The sequence below is a fragment of the Amblyomma maculatum genome, chromosome 6, assembly GCF_055883805.1.
Source record: "Amblyomma maculatum isolate TAMU_Amacu chromosome 6, ASM5588380v1, whole genome shotgun sequence".
Lineage (NCBI taxonomy): Eukaryota > Metazoa > Arthropoda > Arachnida > Ixodida > Ixodidae > Amblyomma > Amblyomma maculatum.
The window spans coordinates 83,059,655-83,078,515 of NC_139349.1; the positions used below are offsets into that span (position 1 = coordinate 83,059,655).

The window sequence follows — 18,861 nt, forward strand, 5'->3', positions numbered from 1 at the left end:
TGATGAGAGCCATACAGCCAGCGCTTCAAGCACGACGTTCCAACTCGGCTCATGCATCAACAGCCCTCCAGCAAAGCGGCATGTCGTTGTCACAACGTGTCTGATACTGCGTATGCACCTGCAGGATACCGCGTCATCCATGCTCGTCATTTCAAGATTTCTTGAAATGTTTCAAGGCATTTCGCGGGCCTTTCGTCGCGTCCGCGCGCCCTATCGGACAAGGAAGTAGCATGATGTGCGAGTCACCGGGTGAGTGCACGGAGCTGTCACGTGATCGCCCAAGCGCGCGTGCTCCACTCGACGACGGCGAAGTTACCTAACCGGCAGATTACCTAATCGCCGCGTAATCCTGCACTCTGTATCAAGCCTCTTGAGCATTCTGTGAGCACGAGTTCATTTCTGCTCAATCGCTGCCAGTCTCATATGAACGCGGCGAAAGTTTTGGTCAATCGCCATGGCTTTGTATACAACGCTTGAGAATAAGGGCTTTGTGGCGTTTGTATTGTGGGGAAAAACAAAGGCTGGGGAGGGAGTTTGGAGGCCGCATGCAAACGAGAGCGTTACTCACATGACGTCACACCTCCCGGGCCGGCTATACGGCAGCTGCGCTGGAAGCAAGCGGCAGCCGTTACTTTCTCGAGCGTCGTGGTAACCTATAGGGAAGAGAACGAGGATAAATCACTCAGCTGCATGGTATGGGGCTCAGAAGATTAATGGTGTCTAGACGGCATATACTCGGCAAAAAAAAAGGGACGTTCATATTAACATTGCGCTGCAGGCAACGCACACGTGTCTAGACTATTTGCGATAATTACAATAGATTAGCCCTGAACCAGCACGGCAAGAGAAAAGAGAGAAAAAAAAAAAAACAAACAATCCAAGTATGCAATATAAAAATGAGGCTCAGTTATGGAGTTTGTGTGCACGTAGATGATCAGGGTAATTAAACGTACAAGGGTTGATAAGCCATGCCGGCCTTTGCTGGATACAACCAAAATTTTGAGGCGCAGTCGTGACCAGACGGCACGTGAGCTGGCAGAGGTTTTTTAATTGAAAGTTCTGGTGATAAGTGCGTAAGTGATGCACATATCAAATTGTACAAAAATGAAAGAACGCGGCTGGCACGTGTGCTGTAGACAATGGCATGAAACTATAAATATATGCGTTTTTTCTGAATAAAGTTTTCGCAAGTATGCGCCCATCCTTGTGCTCTTCTTGTCCGTGTCTTAATTCGGGCATTTCCATTGCTTAAGCAGATACTGGCATTATCTGATAGCAAAATGTGTTCTAGCTCATTCTTATCCTTCTAGCTATTTTACACTCTCGTTGTCGGGCATGCGGTCGCTGCATACTTCAAGTATCAGTTCAGTTCAGTTGTTCAGTCATGTCCGACTCTTCGTGACCCTATGGACCATGTCACGCCACGCTTTCCGGTCTCTCACTATCTTCCTAACATCACATAACTTCATCTGCAGCGCCTCGAGGATGCCATCTAACCATCGCGTTCGCTGCCTACCCCTTATCCGGTGACCCTCAACCTTTCTCAACATCAAATCTTTCTCCAGTGACTCCTCTCTTCTTATCAGATGACCAAAGTAGCTGAGCTACAACTTTAGAATTTGACCCTCCAAGGAGCATGTCAGGGTTTATGGTCGACAATATCGACTGATTTGATCTTCTGGCAGTCCAAGGAACTCTCAAGGGTCTCCGCCAGCCCCACAATTCAAACGCGTCAATTCTTTGGCGGTCAGGCTTCTTCACAGTCCAACTCTCGCATCCATACATCACAACTGGAAAGACCATAGCACGAGTTATGCCTATATACCTGTAGTCAATTCGGCATGCGTTATATAACTTCGTTCATTATAAACTGATTTGCAACTCTTCCCACCTTCCCTGTGTTACCTGATAACCAGTAGTGCTGCTTCGGCGCGTATAGACCTCATGAAAGAGGTGCTGAAGTGCTTGTTTTTTTTAATCGAGGAGATTAAAATTTTGCTCGAGCATGGTTAGCGATGCACAGGCTTCTCCTCATAGCGTCAGAACAATGCGAAAGAGCTCATGGGGACGTCAATAAAGGCTGGCTTTCATAGTTAGGCTGCATCCGCTCATGACAAGCAGTCGCAGCCGAATGCCGTCAAGCAACGCTCAGAGAGTTTCACCTTCGCCAGTGTATGCTTTCTTCGTTCGAGTAAGTGCGATAGCGCTGAATATCTAGCAACACCATCCACAATGTCATCACATGGCGCTCTCCTGGCCATACCCTCTTATATAATACATGCCAGCTCATAAGCGCCGAGATCAAAGAATTCCGACCATCGCGTTTAAGGCCAGGGCGGAAGAAAGAACAGTGCTCTGCCTGCGCTACGGCGAGATAGCAGCGGCCACTAGTGTGCACATGCACATTGTTTAGCCCATTGTTGGCAGCATATTGTTTAGGGAACTATACTTTCCGACGATTCCAGGGAACGGACATGCCTCAAGCCAAAAAAAAAAAAAAAAGTAGGTTAAAGGACAGCTACCTCACTTTTAGAGACTTCTGTGGTATTCAAGGATTGTAATTTTCTTAAGCTGTCGCTAATGCTTGCAAGGTGTTTTTGTGCTATCATTAAGACTGATGACGTAGTCAAAGATTAAAACTCGAGCTTCTCCTCACAGCACTGAAGGACTGCGTAGAAGCTCGGTGGTGACGATGGACGGTAATATTTCTTCTGTTCGTTATCTTCGTCCACTTCTTGCGGTGCCTTTTTCTAATGCCACAAAACGACGTTTCTTGGCCTTCACTTTTGGTAGCCTTGTTTTTACTTCCTCAAACCAAGCCATTCTATGCAGGAAACATACCGGTGCCGTCATTGACGTCATCCTCTGTCCCCCACGCGCCGCTGTGCAGTGCGGAGAAGCCTGACAGGCGAAGCGGTTTTAATCGCTATTTGCCCCATTGTTCGAAATGTTACCGCGAAGATACTTCCCTGGAAGCTGTAATCATTTGATTCCTCGAAACTCATCAAAATCTACAACTGGTGCAGTTTCCCTTTAAAGCACTCGAACACGATATATGCATCAAAGTTGAACGCTTGTGCCAAGCACCACAATAGTAAGAAGTGCCTCCACTGCTGGTGCTGCTCCTTGTGGCCGCGCTGTGCGCAGAACGGGGACTAAATACGTTTCGCGGCGCTTTCGGACCTTTCCATGACCCTGCGAGAAACCAGTTGGACTGGGCTGTGAAGCAGGCGTGGGGGGAGAATCCGCAGCTTTTTCCTGTGCTATGAGCCCAGCCCAGCCTCCAATATGGCAGCGCCCTTTGGCCAATTTTGAAAAGGTCTTGTGGGTGGCTGGGTTGCAAGCGCAACATCGCGTCGAGCGACAATGCTCAGGGTGTTCGCCGCTATAGAATGAATGAGAGAGGCGTCTCTTCGCAATGAAGCGCGCACCGCATGACAAGAATGGCAAGCGTATGTCGCCACGTATAGGTAGAAACGCAGCGCATGAAACGGGAATTTCGGGATGCGAGTACCCCATTGAGGAACAATGCTTCATCGCGGCAAACACCTATACTTTTAGCGCGCCTCCTGCAGTAGCGCTAGCAATCAGGAGTTTTAGACAACAATCTTGAACAGCCGCTCCGGAGCGAGTGACTGCAGGCATGGAAATATTGGAGGTTATGACCTGACAGTCACTGCCACTGCATATTACGGAGAAGCCTGTATATGAAATCACAATGTATTGTGCTCTTACTTTATATTGATACAGGGTTTCAAGATAACAGCGTTTTTATATCGGCACGTGCTTGAATGCGTATTTTGTACGGTGATATGAATGATGATGGTTACAAGTTGGTGTTTTTTTTTTATTTTTTTTTTCTATTTTTATTCATGCGATTTATATACGGTGAAGATTGTTGTACAGTTGCATGTTCACTGTCTGTGTATATTTTGTACCCGCTGCTGTAGCACCCAGTAGGGCCAGGACCTCGTCAGGAGACTAATCACCCCCTTTTGTCCTCCCCACGGGCAGTCGGGCAGTACCATGTATTGCCCACACAATGAATGAATAAATAAAAATAATAAATAATGGTGGTTTTAATCCGTGATTGAGTCACCATTTAAGCGCTATAGCACAAAATACTTCACATCCATATTATCTTTATTTATTTTTATTAATATGCAAGTTGCTCATCTTCAACTGAAAGTCGGCCACTAGGACAACCAAACCTTTTAAGTTCGTTCCTTTCCCAATACAACTCCGAATTATTTTCGTTGAGGCGCATATTACCTGTATAAAACTAAATCGAGCGATCCTGAACAAGATGTTCAAATCTGAAACCCACATTTACTTAAATTAAATTACATTGCTTCTTTTTGTGCGTATCTTAATTGGTGCTAGGTTTCATATAAAACATCTATTTTCCCTATATATCACAAGTTGTTGCACCTCGCTGTTATGTATGTATCGTCATCTTATTTCCACTGTGAGATATTCCCTCGTACCTGAGACAATTACCTTCTTGCCCTTTCCTTCTTCCTTCCAAATATATTTATACACCTGTGGGAGAAAACGGTTTTCAGCACGATATAAATAATTGACCTAACTAGACTGCGTATAGCTTCGCGCCTCTTCGGTTACCAAACAATATAAAACAGCGGTCGTGCATGCATAAAGCTGAAATACGTGGCGAAGTGCCACATTTTTTTTGAAGTAAACCTTCAAAACCCGAGGTAAGGCTCCGATCAGCAGTCATATGCATAGGAAAACCGCGGAATAGCAACTATGTCTGCTCAGAAATGGCCTCGGTCATTCACAGAGTCGTGTAAAAAAAATCGCGCGCAGGCCGTTTACACAGTCGCGAGAGGCACATTTTTGTCTCTCTTTCTAAACTGATCACCATTTCTATAGCCCCAAAACACTGCGAAAAGCCAGAGAATTTACCCACAGAATTGCCATCGACACCATTAATCCTTTCTCGTTTCAGGTTTGGCACGCAAGCAAACTGGTTAGTTAGTTTAACTACAACTGGGCGGGTGTTTGCGCGAAGTACACACGAATCTCTAAAGCGCACAATGCATAAGCGTATTCACGCTATACATTGTTTCAGAAACTATATTGAAAGGCCCCTTTGTAAAACAACAGCACCCGGTGAACAGCAATAGCACACGCAAGATGGATGGCCAAATCCTTACCCATTTAATTTTTTTTTTGGTCATGCATTCATCTCAAAACCGCAGCAAGGTATACGCGAGCTGACAAGCACAAAAATAACAATGTTGAGAAAATGCGCCCGAAGAGAACCGGGCCAGCGCATAGGTATATAGTCAAGTTCTTCGCAGAAGCCGATGAGAATAAAAACTATACCGTAACTAGCCGCGACTGGTCGTCAGTGTCAGCGTTTAGAAATCTGCGCCAGACAGGAAAAAGGACGTTGCGCCAGACGGATGACGGCGTACGTCCTTCCAGACTTGTTTTATTGTTTTTTTCTATTGGCCGGCTTGTCACATCCTCTGGGGTGTACGCCCTCTCAGTCCCCAGACAACAGGATGAGAGACGCCGTGAACGGTTATGGAAAATGCGTCTAGCCAGGCGAACCCGTTTGCTAGGCGCCGTAAGCGCGCGAACCCTGATGCATGCCGGGAATATACAACTGCAGATGTCCCGAAAGTACACCAGCCACTGTACTGAAAGTCTGCAGCCATGCAGGAAGAGAAGAGCGGTAATTTAACCGCGAAACGGGTTCGCGAGCTCTTAACTTGTCACTTCTCGGAAGCTCGGTTTGCGTATACGCGTAATGAGGCGCCAACGCGCTTTTGTCAAGAACGCTGGCATGTAGTTGAACGTATACTCGCTCTAACCAATACGTGAATCAGGAGGTACCGCGTCGGAAGCTAGACCATTTGCAATGGCAGCAAAAAAGTCAGGGTTTTCCCAGAACGTATTAGCGGCCGTCTATAGTCCGGAAATGTAATCCCCTCGCGAATGCATGCAATGCATGCATGGAACAGCGTGTTATATGTAGCTGTTCGGAACATGTGAAAGGAGTAACACATGTGCACATGTATCGATCTACGAACGGTAGCTCTAATTTGCCTCTAATTAACGAACTGCACGCCTTGAGAGTAGTCATGTCAGACTGATACTGAATGCGCACAAATTCCTCGTCAGACCTTGCGCAGCACCATAGGTAACTTGTTTGTTTTGCAATTCATTAGTTAGTTGAATACGTTAATTTTTAATTACTAAACATTGAGTTTCAAATTTCAAACTGTACACAATAAATATTATTTGCAAATAAACATGACTTGCAACGTTCGAAATAAAGCGCCTTCAGAAACCGTCATTACGTTATTCGCGGTAAGGAAGACCTCTCATGTATATGTTTGTTTAAACTCGATATATGTGTTTAAACTCCAAAGGAAGCATGCGAGAAAAAAAAAACAAAAAAAAAAACATTGTGAATAGCCAATTCGCGCGCCACGACTATGCATGCCCTCAATCGAGGCTTGAGCGAACGAAATCATCTGTGGCGGCATGGCCCTCTCGCTAGGCCTCAGGTCATCCTTATGTCCTTATGACTGAATGAAAGAATGAAAGAAAGAAAGAATGAATGAATGAATGAATGAATGAATGAATGAATGAATGAATGAATTCAGGTCAATATGTCTGTGATTGTTTCTTCGCCCGCGTAAGCCATTTGGCCCCCCACCCCTCCCCCCCCGACCCCCCAGTGCAAGAAATTCCTTTCTCTATGGCGCAAAATTACGGCGACGCGGTGAATTAGCTCGCTGCAAACATGCATGTCTAGCATATTGGCCCCCGGCTTGAACGGGGCCGTCGAGTCAAAGCTGATTTTGTTCACTCAAACCATGCATTTTAAAGCAGCATAATCGAGGCGCTCTAACGCACGTTATTTCTTTTTGTTTTAGTACTTCGCGAGCTTTCTTAGCAGCTCGAAAAAGAACAGATAAAAGGGAGGTCTTCTTGCGAATAGTGGAATGAGGTTTTGTGAAGGTGCTCTCCAGCTTAGCAAATCGATTTTAACGTGTAAATCAATATTTATTAATTTAGAAGGATGCATTAATTGGCAAATTTATTAATTGCTAAACAAAACTTGCCTGCGGTGCGTAAGACGGCTGACAGGTGTATGCAGCTGGTTTCTCTCGCCTGCATCAAACATACAGTTTTTTACCTTTGGACACCAGGTTTAGCTTCTGTGCCCAAGCGAGGACATCAGGCTGCATGCAGTATCATTATCAATCATCATCATATTCAGCTCAACTACGACGATTGAATTACCCTTATCGCCAGTTAACCCTGTTTTGTGCCAGCTTTAGCCATGCATTCTCGTACGTTTTTCTGATCTTATCCGACTACACGTACTACCCGCACTTGTCCACTACACGCACGTCCGCGGTAACGTTTGCCTTCTACTGATGAAAAAATATCGATAAATTGACTATCTATAATATCGGTAGCTTTACTTTTGAACTATATATGGCACTATCGATAGTGCAATAAGTAGTGTTAGGATCGATAGTATAATCGGTAGTATTACTACCAATACCACTGTGAATATGCACTGTGAACCATGCAGCTTTCGGCCAGCGATATTGCCAAAACATTTAACTATAACCTACATTATCAATACTCAGTTCATGTAATTTATACTGTTATACTGTATTGATTTCAAAAGCAGAAGCTATACTAGACAGAGCACGGCTGGCATACCCGCTGAAGTGTTAATTCCAAGCGATTTCGGCTCAGAAGCAGCCCCGCAAAACGGTGCGTCTCGGCTCACTGTTGCCAGCAAAACGAGGCAATTTGCGACATTTAACACTTTATCAAGCAACCCTACCAATAGGATACATCTGCAAGTCTCGGTGACGCGTAGATTGCGATAATGGAGAGCCCTGTCATAGTTACCACCACCACCACCACCACCATACCGCGCACTCAAGGAATCACGTTCATGCTGCAATGAGCTCGCGCGGCTGATTTTATACCAAGGATAGCACTATAAAAAATATTCCCCATAGTACTATCAATGGCGCTATTCAAAGAGTTTCAAAAATACTACCGATAGCTTTTTCGACAATAGTTCGACAGTGACCCAACTATCGATGTACTATCGATAGTTCTGCATCAGAAGCCTTCCATTGGAATCCACTCTGCGACGCGCATTTTAGTGAGTGTCGTGTGCACGTGACCTAGGCTCCGCGGCAGCTAGTTCATAGAGTTGCATGGAGTTACCATACTAACTACTAGATATCGTGTCCATGATGTCCGCGAGGGTTTGTAGAAGTTGTATACCATTAAGAAAACTAGACTGTCGCAGAAAAAAATAAAACGTTATAAAAAGTACTGCTGTGTTTTACAGCTTCACAGACGGACTAAATAGTTGATTTCGGAGGGAGAATTTGAATGACGCAATAAATAAGTAGTTTGAAAATGCAGTGGAGTGTCCCTTTAAAGCAAGGCGGACATCACTTGCATGACACAGCCTAATTATTAGGCAATTATTTACTATAATTAACAAATCACGATCTTTATTTTATATGTTAAATGAAACTATATATTAGGATATTGAAGACCATCAACATGAAAGATGAACTGGTTTTTAAACTTTCTTGACCAAGTGAATCTAAATACCGAATACCAAATGCCGAAAATGCGTATCTTATAGCTCGCTGAATTGGCTTTCCCACAATGCCCAAATGTGGTAACGACACTTTTAAGAATAGTAACTTCCCGAACATTACTAAATACACAAACGACGCCTTGATATGTGGCGGAAAAAATTCTACAGATGGCATTTTATAAAAGAATACTGCAGGAAGGCCAATTCAGCGAGGTTTAAAATGGGCATTTTTTAATTTTGATTAATTGAACCGTTTCCGGCTCCAAAAGCGAACCCGCGATCCACCTAAGGTGCACGGTATCCCGTTTTTCTTGATATTCTCCAGGTTAGGTGTATGGCGGTTCGCTTTCTGCTGCCCCTCCTTTTCTATGGGCTAGGTACCCCTGTCGACAAGAATACTCGCCCTTTCGGGTCATTCGTGCCGGAGACATAAAAACATCCATTATTCCGCAAAGCGTTTCTCTTATGATAGTACGTAAGTGCACTTGAGGAAAATATTCCTCAAAGAGACGCTATCTTTAACTTTTATCATAACTGAGATATAAAATAATATAATTATGAGCAGGATTAAATACCATTGCACCGCACAATAAAGAAAAACAAGACTACAGGATAGAATAGAGGCCACACCTTCACTCGCGTTTTGCCATGAAATGGCAAGAAATAGCGAATTTATTCCATTTCAAGCTAACATCAACCTTGCTAACAAGCAGAAAACGACATTATAAGCACTGAGAAAGCTATATTGAATAAGATAAAATGCAACAAAATTAAGCAAAATACTAAATCGAATTTCTGATGCCTTCTTAAGGGGAAGGACTAAGCATACTATGAAGTAAAAACATGCGCTCAGATGTATATTGATTTTTATATTTTTATTTTGCATAATGTAAACATTTTACTGCATGATATTTATGAAGAATTGAGGATTGTTTTTAGGAGATGTCAATGAAGATTGAAGATAGTGTTGTTTATTAAAATCAAATCAAACTTGTCTATTTTTGATATTTTTTTCTTTAATTTTGGCCAAATTTGAAGTAACGTGGAGAAAGAACGGACAACGCCAGGACTACAATACGCCTAGCTCAAATTAAGAATAAGGCCGGCGTAACACAAAGAAGAAGTTTTATCGGCAACAACTTATTGGATTGTGCCAGAATGGCTTGAATATTGCCGGTATAAGCGCTCAATTTTATATCTATTTTTAAAATTTAAACAATATAACGCAACACTTTTTGCTATATTTCTAAGGTACTGAGGGTTCTCGAGGAAGGTTTTCATAAATATCAAATATGACGTTTCTTTTTCTTTTTTAATTGGAATGAAAGTTCTCCCTTTTCTGCAGTTTTCAAAATTTGGCCAAATTTGATACGTTGAGGAGAAGACACCTAAGAGTCTACAGCATCAAATTTTGCCTAAAATTAAGAACGTAACCTGCGCAACAACGTAAAACTAGAAAAAACAGCAATGCTTTTTGCCAGAATCTATTTGAAAATCACTTTTTTGCAGCGCATCGCTCCAAAAGCAAAATCTGCGATTTTAACTGCGGCAAGAAAAAACGTTTCATTAACTCTCTAAAAGTAAAAGGTACGTATATTTATTGAGTAAAAATAATGAACGGCAAAACTGTAGTGCGCAAGCAGCAAGGGTCCAAACATGCATCTTTTTCAATTTGACAAAAAGGACGTCTTCTACCTCTGCGATATACATTTTTTTTCTCGATAAAACTACTCCGCATCTTCCAAAGCTAATGTTCATTACTTTGTGTCGAGACGTTTGCCCACCCCATAAAAAATTTCTTTGAAAACAAGAAATGGTCATGCATGTTACCTCCTTTACCGTTCTTATGTGAACACACCAGACATGGCAGTAATTGAATTACAGTAATGAAATTACTGTAATTTAATTACTTTTTTAGTAATTTGTAATCTAATGAATTACTTTTTCGGTTCGGTAATGTAGTAATATAATGAATTACTTTTTGGTAGTAATTTTGCAGCAAAAGTAATTAATTCCTTTCGAAATTACTTTGACTAAAGTAATTTTACTAAAGTAAAATGAAGAATGTCGCGAAAGCAGGAACAATATGCGGCAAGCCGAAGCCAGCGTAACAGATCGGCAAAAGGAGACAGAATGGAGCCGAACAGTGCGTCTGAAACCTCGTGTGTAGCAGGGTCACGGCTATCCCATGGCAACAATTCTCCGAGCAGATAGGATACAAGGCACCAAGACAATGCCAAAGGGACAGATGGTGCAAGAAGGCCGAAGTTGAGAACTATAGTTGGGAGCGCGGCGCAGTGGCACTCCGTGTTGCGTCGGCTAGGGCACAGTGGTGCTTGGTTACATTCTCCACCACAGGGCGAGGGAAGTTTGGGGTTGGGCGAGATAGGCGGAAGGGTCCATGTCGTGAGCCACCGTGGCCTGAGCAGTACTGACTCCTGAGCCACTAGTGAGCACAAGGTGCCGACGTCGATTCTTAGGACTGCGGAAGCAATAAATAACCTAGCTTCTTCGGGCCTTCAAATGGCGGAGACAGCTCCGGGCAAGCAAGACGCTGGGTTCGCCGGTCATTTCACGATCGTTCGACCATGCTTCTGCTTTTGTTGTTGTTTTATTTATTTATTATTATTTTTTTTTTTTTTTGCTGTTGTCTTGTTTCAGTAATGGCAAATTCTGTAGGAAAGAAGAACGGAATAGCTGTCTGGGATGGAGTTTGGCGGGAAAACGAAAGAATGTGTGTGCCTCGCGTCTCGAGAACCAGTTGCTATTTTGTTTACTAGCTTTACTTAGTTTTTGCATGGGCGGAAACTGGAAAGTAATTTAAAAGTAATTAAATTACTCAGTAGAGGTAATTGTAATGTAAATTAATTACTTTTGAAAAGTAATTTTGCCATGTATGGAACACACCCATGTGTGTATATATATATATATATATATATATATATATATATATATATATATATATATATATATATATATAGCAAACAGGTGGTGACGGCTGATTATTGAATGCAAAAGTGAATCACCAGGAATCTAAAAAAATAGCCCTTGTAATAAATAAATAAATAAATAAATAAATAAATAAATAAATAAATAAATAAATAAATAAATAAATAAATAAATAAATAAAGCGTCTAAAGCGAATGCATGTTTTATGACAGTCCCACAGCGTCATACAGACATATATGCATGTTCATACCAACATGAGGCAGCCGGCTTTTTTCTGCTTCGATAAATTACAGCTAAGTTTTATTCCTTAAACTTGCTTGATTCGCTTTTAAACTGGTTTGTTGGTTGGTTTGTGGGTTTAACGTCCCAAAGCGACTCAGGCTATGAGGGACGCCGTAATGGAGGACTCTAAAAATGTCGACCACCTGGGATTCTTTAACGTGCACTGACACTGCACAGTACACGGGTGCCTATGCTTTTTGCCTCCACCGAAAAGCGGCCGCCGAAGCCGGGATTCGATCCCGTGTTCTTGGGGACAGAGTCGAGCGCCGTAGCCACTGCGCCACCCCGGCGGGGCTTTTAAAATGCGTCCAAAACAGAAAACCGCACCCAATCCAAGACAGCGCCATACTTCCAGCGGCGCTACCATCAGTAGTTGGTATCTGCATGCGGTAGATGTCACGCGATTTATTTAGATTGTTTATTCATTTCATTCTATTTCAGGTTACTTTGGCACTATAAATAACAAACAAAATCTGTGCATCTTAGTCATGTAAAACCCCTCATGTAAAACCACGCGTACTCCGGGGGCTTTGAGGTATTGGAAATAAATAAATAAATAAATAAATAAATAAATAAATAAATAAATAAATAAATAAATAAATAAATAAATACGTTCTGCACGCGGCGCGGCAGTAGTTTTGTTCTTAAACTTTAAGAACACAACTACTGCGTGGACATGGCATAGATATAGTAATCCTATGCAGTGACTGCATAGGGTTACTATCTATGTCATGTCCACGATATCAGTGCTTATAAACGCAGATGACCACTGAGAACACATGTGGAAAAATTAGGTTTTAAATCGTTCTGCCATGTTTCTCAGCTCCACCGCCGGGTATTCGTTAATTTAGGATGAAGCTTTGCAAAGAAGCGAGAAAAACAATTGTTGAAAAACTCTCTAAACTGTCCCTTCAAGTTCACTGTGTTCGAGTTAGCCACGAAAAACCGTCACAATAAGGAAAATCTAACTATCTTCGTGCGCACCTGACGTCTTCCACGCACATAATGAATGCAAAAGAACTTAAATTCTCCCAAAAGAAACCGTCGCAGGTTCTCGCAATGTCTTCTCTATAAGCAATACCGATGCGTTAAATAGTGCTCGTTATAGGTTATGCTGCTCAGCAAAATGCCTTATAGACTGAGCTTGACGTCGTTTAGCACACTGCCTCATCTATTTTATGCTATAGCATCCTCATGTCATAACGCAGCCCAGCAAGTGTAAACATGGTGCATAACATTACTGTCGCAGGTTCTTTGGCACAAACCAATATTTTGCACTGTCAACCACTGCGTGCGTGCAGTCTGTATACAAATCAAAGTTCTCGATGAAGCCACTAAATAATAACATAATAAGTGCTCAGTGCATTAGTACGCATGCAAGAAATGTACTCTTGGCTGAATTTTATAGTTCAGAGAACACCGCACAGGAACAAAACACGGTAGAAAGTAAAGAGAAACAAACAATACGGGCGCTCACAGAAGCAACTGCGTTATATAGCTAATGATGCGTGACAGTTAACGAAGCGAGACGGCAGAAGTATACCGATCGCACGATGTTATAGGCGTGAAAAGCCTCGCGAATATCACTCCGCCACGTGAGATAGCGAGAACGCTATCTCACGTGGCGTGCTGTGCTGTAGCCCTTTTGCGTATGCTGTCCCCGACGTACACACTTGCAGGTTTCCATGTCGCTTTACGTACGTACTCAACATTAAGCTATGTACGTCTCAAATGATCGAATTAAAAGAACTTACTGCATAAATATTCACACACACACACACACACACACACACACACACACACACACACACACACACACACACACACACACACACACACACACACACACACACACACACACACACACACACACACACACACACACACACACACACACACACACACACACACACACACACACACACACACACACCACACACACACACACACACACACACACACACACACACACACACACACACACGCACACACACACACACACGCACACACACACACGCACACACACACACACACACACACACACACACACACACACACACACACACACACACACACACACACACACGCGCGCCGCGCGCACAGACACACACGCACACGCACACGCGCAAGCACACGCACACGCACACACACACACACACACACACACACACACACACACACACACACACACACACACACACACACACACACACACACACACACACACACACACACGCACACACACACACACACACGCACGCGCACAGCAAAGAAGAAGCACGCAGTGGCGGGCAGGTCGCGAGAAGTGTCACACCTCTTAGCGAAATTCCCCGGGAAACCGCGACATTGTGACGTCATCGGCCATGACCGGAAGTGACCTCATCATGACGGCATATCCGGTCATGACGTCACGTCGGCCATGTACGATGACCACCAAGCGATTCACGCTATACTAAGCTGATCCCGCCGGGCGTCCGATCCAGGCGTCCGTGCGGCGCCTTTCATTTGACGCTTCCTCGAACGCCGCACCACACAGCATACAGAATATATATATATATATATATATATATATATATATATATATATATATATATATATATATATATATATATATATATATATATATGTGCGTGCGTGTGTGTGTGTGTGTGTGTGTGTGTGTGTGTGTGTGTGTGTGTGTGTGTGTGTGTGTGTGTGTGTGTGTGTGTGTGTGTGTGTGTGTGTGTGTGTGTGTGTGTGTGTGTGTGTGTGTGTGTGTGTGTGTGTGTGTGTGTGTGTGTGTGTGTGTGTGTGTGTGTGTGTGTGTGTGTGTGTGTGTGCGTGCGTGCGCCATGCCAGCGCATGTATGCCAGCGCGGTTTCCACCCAATAATCTGCGCCCAATGTGGCGCATGACGTCACTCAGATAAATGAGCATGCAGCTCGACCTTCCCTGCCAGGGTCGGGCACCACGTCCTTAGCATTTTCAGATTCCTTGTGTTCTAAATTCAGCTTTCTAAACCCAGTGCGTTACGGCGACTGGTTCTGGCAGCCCTTATACCGGAAGCAGCTTGAGTTCGCTCGATTACGCCACGTCCACGAACGTCTCAGGCAATGTCGCATGTGGAAGGAATTGGAGCGTAGTCCAGTTTAGTACAACGCTTGGTTCTCATCGGAATAAAAAGAGCATGTTAGGTGCTTCGCCAGCTCTGAAACGCGTTATTTCACGCTTTTTGACATTCACCACTGTTCACGAATGAATAGTTAGATAGCTTTTGGAGACAATTCCTCAAACACGTGACTTAACGAATCTTAATGAAGACATTTGGTTCAAGTTTGTCAGATGAGATGAAGACGACGACATTCGAAGAGTAGCGTGAGAGATGAGGAGGAGAAGCTTTGGTTTGGTTTGGTTTGGTTTAAGGGGTTTAACGTCCCAAAAGTGACTTAGGCTGTGACAGACGCCGTATGGACAGCTCTGGAAATTAAGACCACCTGGGGTTCTTTAGTGTTCACTGGCATCGCACAGCACACGGACGCCTTGCTTTTCACCTCCATAAAAAGGCAGCAGCCGAGGCCGGGATTCGATCCCGCATCCTTAATTGCGCGCAGTAGTCGGAAAAAAAGCCGTCTATGATGAATGAATGGTACGTCTACGCTTGGCAATCCAAACTGACCACCTTGCCTTGACCTCCATGGGTTCGAAATTTACTGGTGGTGTTTCCCGAGAGGCTGCTGGAAGGAGCGAGGCTTCACAGCCACATTGGCGGAATCTAAGAATGCGGGTATCAATGCTTCCGTATTAAAAATATATCCGAGGATTTATAAGCAGCCAAGAAGTGTGCAGCGTATACATCACCATGGGCAGAGGTGGGCAACCTCATGAAGTAAGCCTCGAAACCGCATGAAGTTTCCCACATCTCTTCAATGTTACATCGAGATTCCTATATTGTGTAGCTCTAAGAATCTTTTCTTTATTCACCAATGGAGGCTTCATTGGAGGCTTCATTTGCAGATTTACCAACGTCCAGTGTGGTTCTGATGCTGCAACACGCATGGTGACAACATTGCTAGGAGGATAACCTCATGAGGATGCCCATCTCTGGTCATGGGTAACCGAAAGCAACTTACCCTACCTAGCGCTACAAATAATGAATGAATAAAAATATTCCTTTGCCAAGAAAATCTATACAATAACATAATGATCATTGTTATATTACTGTTGCGCATCAGTATACAAGTACATTTGCGAACAATTCGAATGCAGTTACTGCGCACATGATGAAATTGTTTCACGTATAGCTTTTTCAAATGAAGGAATTAAACTTACTTCAGCCAGTTATGGTGGCGCATGTTCCTCACAAAGAAAATTTTAAAGAATAAAGCTGAGGAAAGCAAGAAAACTCTCCTGCAGAACAAAAAAAAAAATAAGGCCACAGAAAAAAAGTTGAATACGTCTCCTGTTCGCTCATACCTCAAATGCCTAGCTTGTGCGCAAGGGAATCGGCAAACGAGGTCGAGGCCAACCTCATGTTGGCGCGTCAGTTGATAGAGAGCTGAATGAGGTCGCCTGATAGCATATATGCTCATGTTAATTGGCCGACCACTTGCCGGCTCTCTACATAGCTTGGGTGAGGGGCTTGGATAACAGAACAAAAGCCTTTGAAACAATAAAGGAAGCTTTGCTGAATGCTATCTATAGTGCAAGCCGGACGGGTTCTTCTGTCCGAATTTCAAGAAATGTAAAATAGTGACCAGGAAAAAAGAACAGCTGACAGGTCATACCATGGACACCATAAACATAAAACAAGTGCAAGGTGCATGTGTGAGAGTTCCGTCTACATCGCTCCCACAGAGAGGGATTGTTTCCTTGAAAAGGGAGAAAGAAAAAGTAAATCTGTGTGATATATATTAACCCACTTGAATGCTGCCATGTTTATAAGTTTCCGCAGTGTACTTAAACGTGTATTTGCAGTGAATAAAAATAGACCAAAGCGGATGTGCTGTCTACTTCAACTCTACCCGTGCGTTCAAAGTCATAACGAACCGAAGAGCCCAACAGCCACACTGTTTCGTCTATGTTGGGTATAGTTTACGTTTATAAACGTAAACTACATACTTAACATCGACGAAACAGGGTGGCTGTTGGACAGTCTCTATGCCAAATATCTAGATAATTGCTACAATACAGATATTAATATATATTGGTAAAGTACTGACGCCAAGTTAATTATATCGACGAGACTGAACACGTTACAAAATTGAATGTAACAGATGCTCTGGCCCCATCGTCCCTCCCTATAAATTATACATCTTATAACCTTTTGGCCTGCCCATCTCTGCAGAACTGTGTATTGAATTTTTTTGAGCCAAACTCCATGAAATTGAGTTTTAATGAAAGCTCAGGACTCTTACTTTATTCAACTTGATATACTCCCTACTAGATATATCTAAATGCCAGAACATTTTTTTTTGTCGAAATTACTGTGTTCCTGCTTAATTACTGCGTTATTCTTCATTTTCTTTCTTTATTCTATTCTTCGCTCTAGTTTTGCGTCCCTGACGACTATCGCGTTGGCGAGTTAAACACTCTGCTTTTTCAACAGCTTTCGCAGCTTCTCCTTTTCTCTATACTATAGCTTTAAAGTGAATGCCTGCTCACCAAGTTTTGAGCAATAGCCTCACAGCGGTCAAACAAGAAAATAAGCGCGTCAGAACAACATTGTGTGCGCGGTGCATGATGCATGTAGAGATAATTTCACACGAGGCAAACTTGGCGCCGGCACGGTAGCTTCACAGCATCGATTCTGCGTCAAAAGTCATGCAGCGTCCTCGGGGGACTTTGTGATCAAAACTTGACAAAGGAAAAGCTCTTCCACGGACGTCGAGAGAAGTTGGTTTAGCATCCAAACTCGGTAGTTTTTCCGTGGGCGATCGATGAAGTGAAAAGCAACAGCTATGGCTAAATTGTGAGAGGCATGCGAGCAATGGTAATGAAGTGCCAACACACAAGCCAACTGCAAGTGTTCTGACCGCGAAGGCACCGATAACGCAACAAGCTCGCATGGGCACCAGGGTCAAGCAAGCGCCTTGGGCAGAGTGGGGAACGTGCCGACAGGCACGCTGAACCAGCGTCCTTAGCCGAAGCGTTCCTAGAGGAACACAGCAGCTCAGCCTGCGGCAAAAAATAGCCTTCGAAACGTACATGGCAAGCAGAAAAACATAAAAAATAAAAGAGACAGAGAGAGAGAGAACGACGTCAAGGTCTTCTGCTCAGGTATAGGCACGCATGCCCGGTCTCACCGGGACACCTCTTCTGCAAGCGCCCGTCTTGGGGCTTCATCTTTACTTTGTTTATTATCTTCTTTCGTCATCACCTACTTGTGGTTGCCGGCTAGCCTTACAGCATGGAAACAAATCGCGCGTATGCGCAAGAAGACGAAGGGGTGGTGACTGCGTGTGCATCTGGGGTAGGTCGATGGCGAGATTGAATGGATACCGGTGGATTCCGCTACACACAACTTCGATTAACCCCTGACGATAAGGAAAAAAAGTAAAGAAAAGAAAGACGAAAGAAGAGAGAAAAAGACGCCAGGAATCATAGAAAGTGAGAGACTTGCGAAACCGACGAGGCGGTTGTTGGGAGGAGGGGAAAATTTAGAAATGTAGGGTATGCTAATTCGGACAACCGCGTTTGGAAACCCAGCCAAACGAACCCTTCCATGTCATGCGTGCGAGCAGGCCACGAGGACTGCCTGAGAAGACACGGTTTCAGGAGGGGGATGAAACGTGTTTCTCAAAGGTACGAAGGGAGGTGTGCCCCCCCCCCTCCCCCCTCCCAAGAAGGAGCGATCGTCCGATTGGTTGCTTGACGTTGGAAGGGGGCGGAGCACCGAAGAAGGTACGTGGGAGGAGGAGGGGCCCGGACAATGGGCAAGGAGAAAGAAGTAGCAGGCAACCAGGGCAAAGTGCTACTGCCGCTGCAATGTGAGGTCGAGGGTGTGTTTAAAAGAAAAAGAAAGAGTG

The 18,861-nt window shown here is 43.8% G+C and overlaps 1 long non-coding RNA gene across 3 annotated transcripts in view; it reads right to left on the minus strand.

Annotated features, from left to right (window-relative positions):
- Positions 1 to 18,861, minus strand: part of LOC146186122 (uncharacterized) — a 129,339-nt gene that overhangs the window by 85,438 nt on the left and 25,040 nt on the right. For all 3 annotated transcript variants that reach the window (XR_014708081.1, XR_014708079.1, XR_014708080.1), the window contains exon 2: positions 569 to 653. This is a non-coding gene — a long non-coding RNA (uncharacterized LOC146186122). The remainder of the gene's footprint in view (positions 1 to 568; positions 654 to 18,861) is intronic.